Source organism: Perca flavescens, chromosome 22 (genome assembly GCF_004354835.1).
Source record: "Perca flavescens isolate YP-PL-M2 chromosome 22, PFLA_1.0, whole genome shotgun sequence".
NCBI classification, from domain to species: Eukaryota; Metazoa; Chordata; class Actinopteri; order Perciformes; family Percidae; genus Perca; species Perca flavescens.
This window is the reverse complement of record NC_041352.1, coordinates 12394490-12405777: the sequence shown is the minus strand read 5'-3', so window position 1 is coordinate 12405777 and position 11288 is coordinate 12394490.

Genomic DNA, 11288 nt, shown 5'->3' with positions numbered 1-11288 from the left:
ACTCGTTTAAGAGTTTAGGGAACATTTAAAATATTGTCAAATGTTTGATACAAAATAATTTTCACACATTCTCCCGAAGTGTTAGGCTGTAAAAAAATATAGCCTATACGTTCACTTAGTGAAACAGAAAGCTATTAGACTCGACAGGCTCTACCGTGTGCGTACTTCTACTATAGCGAGCATGTCATGTACAGTATTCTTGTAGCCTATATTGTAACATACATGTAGCCAGTGAGGGTCTAGTGATGTTATAGTATAGGAATGTATGTTTTAATACACATATGTCAGGATTATGTATAGGATAAGATTATGTTTATGTAACCCCAGTATACATATAGCATTACTATATTTTATAATATTCATAATTAAACCTGTACTGAGCTTTTTGGTAGCCTTGTTTTGCTTTACAGTAATCGATTAGCCTGCTTCTCCACTTCAATATTAATATATTTTTGATTGGATCAAATAGTTCGTTTAGCTGTGATGTTTGTCTCTTTGTAAAATGTACAGCCTCCTGTCTGTTATGGCGACCTCCAGCGTGTTGTTTTGAAGACCATCATCGACCACAGCAGCCAACTGCAGGGAAGCCTCATGACCCACACAGAAATGCACTAAATTATGTATACATTCAATTAAACTCATCTAGAAACCAATTTTGTCTTTGCCATTGGCATTTTTCTTTGGCTTCTACATGTCATGTTGTTTTAAAAGCATGATATGTCCATTTAACCTGGGCTAGTGTGGTACAAATTTGACAAAATAATTTATTTATTTACATATTTATCTGCAAGAGTTCCATCAGGGCTGTTTTATGTATTCACATAGTACTGTTGTAGACCTAAATTCAAAATAGAATAACACCAGCAATTCATGTTGCACTCAGGTCTAACCTAAAGACACACACTCCATGTATTTTTCCTCAAAATGTTTACATCCAACCTGGACAGCAACAAAAAAGACAAAACAATACATTGTATTTCCTGTATTTGCCATCACTGTGAATGGGCTCTGGGTGAAGAATGAAACACCATTACAAGGACAGGTGGTGCTGGCAGAGATGAATGTAATCTTCTGGGGTTATAATGAATGTGACGGGATATAGATCTGAGATGAGATCTGGTTTGATCATCAGGTAAAAATAGATCAGTCACCGGCAGATCATTACTGATAATTACTTTCAACTGGTGAGCTATGTGAGAGGTCTATATTATTAAATAATTCCGCCCCTGGTTAGTGATGGCAGGTTGAGAGAATTTCATGAGTGTGAGTGTGTTTCCATGTTTAATTATTACATAAAAAAGTGACAAGGTAAAAGGGAGGTGTATTATAAAAAATAATGCAATAGTAAAAAATATTATTTATTTGTACTTGTTGTCAGGTGACAAATTTGATTTTAGTCTTCATCAAGCAATTTCAGTGTTTTCAGCTCAAAAAGCTTCATGCATAAGAAATAATCAACCTCAAGTCCTCTGATATCCATCCATCCACTCCACCTATATGTGTTTTTTTTTATGATTAGCTAATAAACATCATTTAAAAGCTGCAGGGATTTTATGCATACAAACACCTGGGAGCTGCCCTGAGCAGTTGAGAGGTAAGTGCCTTGCTCAAGGACACTATTGTGGATTGTAAGGAAAGCATCCCCGTGGAGGCTTGAAGCTAGTTTCCAGTATTGAAATCAGAACATCGGAGACTGCGGAGGAGTCCAACTGCTGCTGCATCACGATAAATGAGCGAACAACAAGCATGTAAAGAGTCCTGGGATTTCTCCATCGGCAACAGCTGTTAAATGGTATGGATCCAGGCTGTATATAAGTATATATATATATATATATATATATATATATATATATGTGTGTGTGTGTGTGTGTGTGTGTGTCAGCAGGCCTAATTTATTATGCAGACTGGAGACCCTTGGGCTGGATGGGAAGGCTACACACACACACACACACACACACACACACACACACACACACACAAACACAGCTGATTCAGTTTATTTGCTCACAAATACATGCTGTGGGAGTAAAAGGCCAAGAGAGGTACAAAGATTGCACAGAGAGAGATCTGTGTGTGCAAATCATTGTGTGAATGAGTGTGGTGAACTTGTTGCATCAACTGTGATGAGATATTGCATAAAACACGGTGGTGAAGTTTTCAAGGGTTTATAACAGGTAAGTGTGTGCGCTGTTTGAACATGTGTGTATATGACCACGCAGACCTTGGAAAAACACACTCAAAGGAGCCGGCACATCATGTCTGTTGTTTCCCTTCAGAGAGAGCGAGAGAACACAAAGGCCGCTCCTAATTTCACCCAGAAAAATATCTGTGCATACATGTAGCCTTGATACAAGATGTTTAATTAATTTATCACATAAATTACACCTAACAAAAACAGTTGTGGCATTTGGGTCTTCTCAAATAGAAGACATGAAGGGCAGAGCATTGCCTGTGAGGTTTTATTTAAACAAACAAATACATATTTTGACGTACTTCCATTTCCATTTAATGCTATTTTATACTTTTACTTCACTACATTTATCTGACAGCTATATAATTTTTTGTAAAAAATAATATTATAGCCTAGATAAAAACATATGATAAGCTTACAAAATAAAAGCAGTGGTTTCTGACCTTTTATGCTAGTGGCCCTTTACAAAAAAGCAGTGTCTACTTGTTTCAGATATCTATGATTTGCAGTTTCCTCAAACAACACCCATTTCCCCTCTACTTCGACTTCTCTATTGGTTAAAATTATTAAATATTTCACAAAGAAGATTAGAGAAAAGTCAAAAATATGAACACAAATTTGTGCAGCTGAACTTGTTCTTCTTTCCTGTCCCATTAATGATCCCTCTGATTTATCTGGTGACCCTACATAGGGGGCGCAGCCCTCAGGTTGGAAAACACTACATTCAAACTAGATCCACCATGTCCAGACAATTAATAATGTCATAATTCTGAAGTAGGAGTACTTCTGATTCTTCAGTACATTTTGCTGATTACACTTTAGTAATTTTACTTAATTAGGATTTTGAATGCAACAATTTTACTTTACTTTAGTTTTTTTTGTACATAGTTGTATTGTTAGTTTACTTGAGTAAAGAATCCATCTATTTGGAGTGACCTCTTGATACTGTTATAACTATTGCATTGTGATACAAAAGACTGAACCTTAACACATATGTAACTGAACACATGCATATCTGTTTATCACTAGCTGCACAGAAACCCACCAGATCTGAGTTACATAGGGCAACGGCTCAATAATCTGCCCTGACACACTATACATGATTATATAAGAGTATAAAATAACCAGAAAGTGTAGTGGAAGAGGTATTTCTGATATAAAAAAAGTAGTATTCTCCATTAGTCTCGCCTGTATGTTGACACGCATTAGTGGCACAATTATAAAAGCTGTGGTCTAATCTTTTAAAAGTCCCAGGGTAATGTTGGAAATGGTCAGAGGAGAAGGGTAGAGGGGGATGGAAGAGGGATAAGGGGAGGAAGGGGAGGAGAGAAACTCAATCTAAAGCACCAGGTGCACCTTTTGTCGACATAATCTCCCAACCCTTGAGACCGTGCACACACTAGCCAGCATATACAGCCTTTCATACGTACACATGCTGCTTTTTCGGCCGGGGGATTTGGATCCTGGGTTGGCTCTGGTCATATGTAAAAGGGGACTCTCAGGTCAGTGCACAGCCAGAACAGGGGTTTGGTCCATTTTTTTTTAGCCACACTTACGTGATAATCAATTGGACAAAACCTTTAACATTGGTTAGTGTTAGTATTGTAGTGATGATAAGGATTGATCACAAGTGAACATTGTGTACAAAAGAATACCTGTGCAGAAAAACAGGAATCAGGAGGAAGAGAAAAAGAGCCTACATGTCTTCGGGGGAAATGCTGTCACATGTGAAAACCCACATGTGAATTTAGAGCACATGTGCTTCTCCGACACAAGTGCTTTCATGTGTGAACCAGTTCTCACATTGTATTCTTCTGACATCCAATGTTTCTACTTAAGATGGAAATTAAAATCCATCAGTATATATAATTTATATTCAATATTTGAACAACTAATAGATGATAAAATTAACATGCTAGATGTTAGCAGTTATGGGGACATTTTTTGTCAACAACTATGACTCAACATATGAAGTAGAAATGTAGTTGTTATCATATACAATAAGCCTTTGTAAGTTTTTAACACACTCATTGACAGTTTAAACCATTTTAAAAACCTGCCTGTGAGTGATTTGGGTAAGTGTATGAACACATAATACATGCTAATTTGTCAATAAATATAATCATATGAGTATCATTTTATATGTTTACAGGTATGTTCTCCAGCACTCGTATAAGAAGTTGTAGACAAATACCTAAATAAATAAATACTTAAAGTAAGACTATGTAACTCTTGAAGAAGAAACAACACTCTCTTCCTCTTGCAAATAAAATGTTAAATTCATAAACAATAGAACACACCCTTGCTTAGTTCAACACACTCCAGGCCCTGGAATGACCAGTATGGTGGCAAATATTAGCTAGTGTTAGCAAACCTCAGATAGATATTGTTAAAGTCTGTTTGCTGACTTTATATTTCCTCTCTACTTGTGGGATTTGTGGAAAAATGTTAGCATATCATTATCCTGTCATCATTAACATAATCATCATTTGTGCCCAACAAGTGACACAGACATGCTTTAAAATGCCCCTATATTTGCTAACAACTACATTACAGTGTGTGTTGTGAAGCATTATTTTAAGTGTTTATATACTGCTTATGAATGATAAATAGGTCACATGCACCCAACAGTATTGCAACATTGCACAGGGAGGGCAAGGGAGTGGAAACAAAGATCTGTTTTTTAGAATAGAAGCAGTTGCTGTTGCTGTGCATCCAAAAGCTTGAAACGTTGAAAACCTTGGATTGTACAAAAACACACCCTTGAATAACATTACAGGCCGTGTTAATCAATGGCTCTTACCACAGTGGATTTACCCAGAGCGGGCGCCCCTTGTCCACAATCCCTCACCCGTCATCCTTTAAGCTCGACCCCTAAACTCCTGTGAAGCCTCAAGTAGGGACGAAGCCAAGGACGGAGCAGGCTGCTCATTGTGATTTAATCTCTCTTTGCCTCTCTCTACTGCCAGAACAAACATCAAATATGGCCTCCTTATCAGGCTAGCCCTGCTCTATCTATCTATTGCCAATCAATATCTCCTATTCTGTGTGCTGGGCTGTACGTGTGTGTGTGTGTGTGTGTGTGTGTGTGTGTGTGTGTGTGTGTGTGTGTGTGTGTGTGTGTGTGTGAAAAAGGTCTCAAGGGCTGCGCTAACTAAGGTCAAAGATCAGGTATAACCCTCCAGCGTGGAATGACAGATGTGGCCGAAGGGAAACAAGATAAAAGAAAAGAGAAAAGAAGAAAGAAGCAAGAGATTTATAGAAGTTGTGTGTGTCCTAAACAAGACATCATAAATACGAAGAAACTGTTGTTATTATTGCTTGTGTTGTTTCTGCAGCAGGTATAAGATTGCCTCAGGCAGAGGGCAGACACCAGATCAGCTTACCTGAGTGAATGTCAGCCTTGAACAATGGACTGAAAGTGTTATCAGTGTCCTACTACCTTTGTAGGAGTACCACCAACTAAACAAGCAACTGTATTGTCACGCGGTGGTGAATGGCTCTTTATTACATGCTTCCTTCAGTCACAGGGAATAGGAATAAATATCAAAAGGCGTTGGCTTCTTTTCTGCTTCCTGTTTGCGGCAAGAAAGGAGAACCAAATGTTATGCTGAAGCCTCCAACACACACACACACACACACACACACACACACACACACACACACACACACACACACACACACACACACACACACACACACACACACAGGGGTAAATGGAAAAGTAGTATACATGCATTAAAGCCATTTTCTCCCCTGCATGGACATGAATTAACATAGGAAAGAAAGAAAATAAGTGAATGCATATGCATCGAGGGGGGGCTCCTGAGGTGATATGACACTCTGCCTGTGCCTCTATTCACCATGAAACAGCTCCATAAAGCTACAAAATGCTGCCAGAGCTGCAGCCGGCTGCAATGCTGTTAGAGATAGATGGAGAGAGGGAGAGAGAGTGAGAGAGTGTGAGAGGGGGGAAATCCTTTGTTCTGTCAAGGACTTAACACAATCAGAGTGTACAGTGTGTCAGGAGCGCACAGGCATATATCAACTTCAATCTCTTTTTAATGAAAAATCCTGCCCTCTCTAATATGTGCAAATTAACCTCTTCTCCTCCCTCCCTCCCTCCCTCCCTCCTTCCTCCTCCCCTCCTGCCGCTTCCCCTCCTCTCTCCCTCTCCCTCGCAGAGGCCCCTCGACTCCCACTCCCCACTCTTCTTTTAGCTCTCCACCCTCTTTTCTGTCCCTCTTCTTCCTCTTTTTCCACTGTTTCGCTTCACTTTCACCAATTTTGCAATGTGTGTCTCATTCAGAGGTGGAGGGCGAGACAATAACAAGAGAAGAAGAGCGATATTGATAGAGACTCTTTGCTTTCCATTAACTTGTTGCTTTAGCCACCCAACCCCCCACAGCAATTATCTAGATCACTTAGTTGTATAAAAAAAACAAAAAAACATCACAAAGTCAGTGTCCAGCAGCAGAATTAAAATTCACCCTCCATCCTCCTCTGCTCTCTTTGGTTTTTTCTCTGCTCCGGCACACACTTCGAATCATGCTATTACCCTGATTATCCTGATGAGTTGGTCAGATCCTCACCTTCTCATTCTGCCCATGCTGATTGTAATTTAGCAATTACACCTAATGAGGAATTTTTTAAAAACACGACGGCCACTCTGTGCTGCCAGCTCCACGCCGCTCCCTGCCCTAATGGATTTCCTGGTATGGAAACCATTTTTCCCCCCTTTCTGCCCTGCAGGGGGTCCGGCTAGCCAGGCCCTCCCTCTCTCCCTCCTCTGCCTTCACCCCCTCCCTATCCTCTACCCTCCACTCCACCCCCCTTCACTAATTGGGGGCGACTGGTTTTGGTGAAAAGAAGTCATAATCATTGTTTCTGCTGCTAATTTAAGTGGTTAAGTGTACGGCATCAGCTTGCAGAATGAGGAAATGAGTATGATTAAATTTACATTTTTTAATCTTAACAGCTAAAGTGCCAATTTCCTTTTTATGGTTTTGTTGGAGGTTTCTGAAAGTTTGACTCCATATGACAGTTTGCCCAAGATAAATGCACGTGTTGTGGTTTTTGTAGCATCTCAAGAGGGTTTTGGTTGGTTCTTATATATTTTTTTTTCATTTAAGTGGTGGTAAGATGCCAAAAAAAATGGCTTTTCAAAGGATCACATCCTTATCTTGTGCTATAAATAAAGAGATGTCAATTTGAAGATTGACAGAATAAAAGTAACAGAGAACCAAATTAGCTGCTTTTTTAACTTCTCCTTATTTTATGGAGGAATGTGATCCATCAGATATCTGTGGCTTATAGATTTAACCTGCCCTAGTTTCACAGACACCTGTATGACCTGTGTGTGTGTGTGTGTGTGTGTGTTTAAAGAAGTGTTTGGCAGTAATGGCGGGAACAAACACACATACACAGGCACGCATGCAAATCAAAGCCATCAACAGCTTGTGATGAAGTGAGACGTCGTGGCATAAACAGAGTGTGCCGTTACCATGGAAGCCACTTTCACCTCACAGGCCGAGAGAGACGGCCGAGAGACAGGAAAACACAAAGAGCCAACGAGAAAGGGAGGGAGTGACAGAAAAACAGTAACAGACAGATAGTGTATTAACAGCTCTCCTTCAGCTACATTTATTAGCTTTTCAAACCCTCCTCAGCTTTTTCACTACTTTCCCTTCCTCTGGAAAAGAAAAAAACTATATTTGTACAGTAAGAGATCCAAAGAAAAGGAAAAGTTCATTGAAATGTTGTTTCTTAGCTGGTTGAACATTCACAAGTTTAATGAGCACATCACTAAGCTGACGTACAGTGGTTGTTGGAGGGGTTTTGTGGTTTCGGAGCCACATATGTCCCTGTTTTCTTTTCCGGTTCTATTGCAGGTCAAAGCCTTTAGACTTCAGATAGCTTGTGTCAACATTTCTGTTGGAGAGACAGAGACAATTTCCCTTACAATCGTTTGGTAATTGATGCAGTAACTGGGACATTTTTGATTCATGAGTTTATGAGTTTGAACACAGTGTATCAAAAATCCTTAAATCCATTGCTCACTTTGTCAGGCATCAGTTTGATCATTCTCCCATACATGTTCTACCACCACACATGCATTTCACTTGACGAGGAGATAACCAAGATTTAAAATTCCCTCAGCTAGAACTGGAACAAATAACTGCCTGCATTTTCTGCATAGCACTGAATGTCCACTTCACTCACCAATTTATAATAATCAAGCCTGTTGCAGGAAATTGAACATAGCGACCTGGTCATGACATCAGACAGGCTGTCCAAATGGATAATATCTGCCTTCTTTTGGCAAAGACGATAATGACAAATTCCCTTCCTTTATATGATATAAATGATTCATCTTAGCCAAATGGGAACCTTTATCCATTTAATCCAGCTCATTTTCTCTCTTAGAGATGGAACCACAGGTTACATAACTTCTATATAGAGCAGCATATTGAAAACTTCAAAAAGGTGTATAGAGAAAGCATTTCTGCTTATGAAGACATGATTCCCTGTACGTCCAAAGTCTATGAGGTCACTGGGTTTGATTTCCTTGCAAACAGTGATTTTGCATGTTTTAGCTGCACTGTCTTGTCCACCTCAAAGCCTGAGTGCTGCAGAGTGAAAGACTAGACTCCATACCTTCTGCAAAAAGGTCGGAGGAGCGAGGCTGCTGGAGCAATCCTAGCTTTCAAGGTTTGCCAGGGAGGCTACAGGAGGTAATCAGAGGAAAATATGTCCTCTCCTCCTCTTCTTTTAGTCCTCCATTAGACCAGCCTGACTCTGTCTGGGAAAATTGATTTTAACCCTCCCCTCCTCCTCTCCTCTTTTTTTTGCGTCTCATATTCCATTTGAGGCTTGTTCATCCACTCTCGAGAGCAGTTCTGCGAGACAGAGAGAGAAAAGGGAATAGTTAGGCCACGACAGGTTGTTCACACATATAGTTACCCACCCCCAACAGCAGCCACAGGGGCTGCAGTCTCATCTCTGTCAAGTGCAGACACACAGAGGCCTGCTGTGGTAAGAACTTCTTTCTTTCCCCCTGTTTTCTCTTTACTCATCCTCATCTACCTAATCCCTTCCTTCCTCTTCTGTTCGTTCTCCATCTCTTCCTCTCTCTCTGTTGCTCTTCCACCAGTCTTCACACTTGCATCCCACCCCCTCTCTCAGAGCCAAGTCTTGGATCAATGCACCATTGATTTTCCTATCAATGAACATTAGTATGGATCAGACTGCTGCTTGCACTGCCCTGCCCTGCAAAACTACACACACACACACACACACACACACACACACGCATGGAAATACATACATGCACTGAGTGCGCCTGTTGCCACAGGGACCCCAGATTTCATCACTGCTCAGCCACAAGCACCAAAAAGGACAAACTGGGTGCTGTGGACAAAGGAAGAGCAGCAAGGAAAGACAGCAACAGAAATAAAGGAGGGTGAGATTGATAAAAAAAAGAGGTTCTAGTTGAGAGCACAGGAGCCAATCAATGAAAGGAGTGACAGAAAGGGTAGGAAATGAAATGAGACTGAGCGGAGTTAGTGTTTGTCTTCACATGAAGGAAACAGTCATTGGTCAACTGCCTGCTAGTCGATTCACTGCAGAATAATTCATTCTGATTGGCACCCAGCTCAGGCGGTTGATAATGGCTGCTGATCATGACAGTGAATGGATGTGTGCGCTTTATACACCTTTGGGTGTCTTTCTCTTTCCCTCTCTCTCCCTCACACACACACACACACACACACACACACACACACACACACACACACACACACACACACACACACACACACACACACACACACACACGCACACACGTCTCTTTCCTCTCTCTCACCCTATAATGGGCTCTGAGTCAGGTGGAGATTGACACTTTTCTTTCTGCTTTGCTCCTTTTGTGTCCAACATTGTATTCACTCCACACAAACCGACAGTGGCCTCTCGGAGAGCACATTTCTGCACACATCAGCTACATTTTGCATCACCAAACAATGAATCTGTGCTTACACTCGGCGTTACCATCTTCAATTAACTATGCATTTAGGGAAAAGTGGAGGAGGAGAAACAGAACAGTAAATATTTTCTATTTTTGTGTGTGTAGTGTGTGCAATGCACACTCTTACTTTAATAAATGGACGACTGTATAAAGGGTCTTTATAATTAACTGTGCTTTCGTGCACAGTGTGAGAGGCCCTGTATGTCTTTGCAGTATGTGACGGTGTATAAATGGTCCTTTTTGCGGTTTTCTGAAGTAATGTTGTATCTTTCATAATTACATTTCCTCATCTCTTTCCTTTGTCAAACAGAGAGAGAGAGAGAGAGATGCTGTGATGCTGCTCTTGATAGAACAAAGAAACATCCTTCTTTGGGAGGGCTTGCATGAAAGTTGATCCTCGGTTAAGACCCCACGTACAAGCAAACTGAGACGCCTCAGGGCCGTCCATTGCCCTGCCTGATTGTAAAAGGTTTAAGTTGGGCTGTAGTGAATGCCTGACAATCCTTTTTTCTGTCTGTTTTTTTTTATTTATTTAGAATAATTAAGAATGTAGCTATGTTTATTTATTTATTTTAATTTATTTACTGTGTTGAATATTTTTTTTATTTTTTTACATTATATAACTTCCATAGTTACAGGAACATTTTTATCATTTCTAATTATTCTCATTCTTATTCTCATACACATTGTCAGCAGAGTAGTCCCATAGGGACTCTGCTGCATAAGCACCAAGAGAGAAGTACGAATGGGTTGAATGAATGCAGTTGCAGAAAAACGTTGTCCATACTGTTGTTTGGAAACTGTATCTAACAGTATTTGTTTTAAAGGGAGACAAAAATGTTGGTTTTCCTACATTTGTCTTATTTGCAACAAGTATTAACAGTTCTGTGCAGAATAAAATAGAATGCCTTCTATTCTCATTGTATCATTAAAAACGCGGAGGGCTACTCCAGTAAGGTGCCTAGTCAAAAACACATTATCTCCACATTCATTTATACATTCCACAGGAAATGAAAGGGAGACAAAAATGTGGGTTTACATTTTTTTCTGATTTTCATCAAGTATTTACAGCTC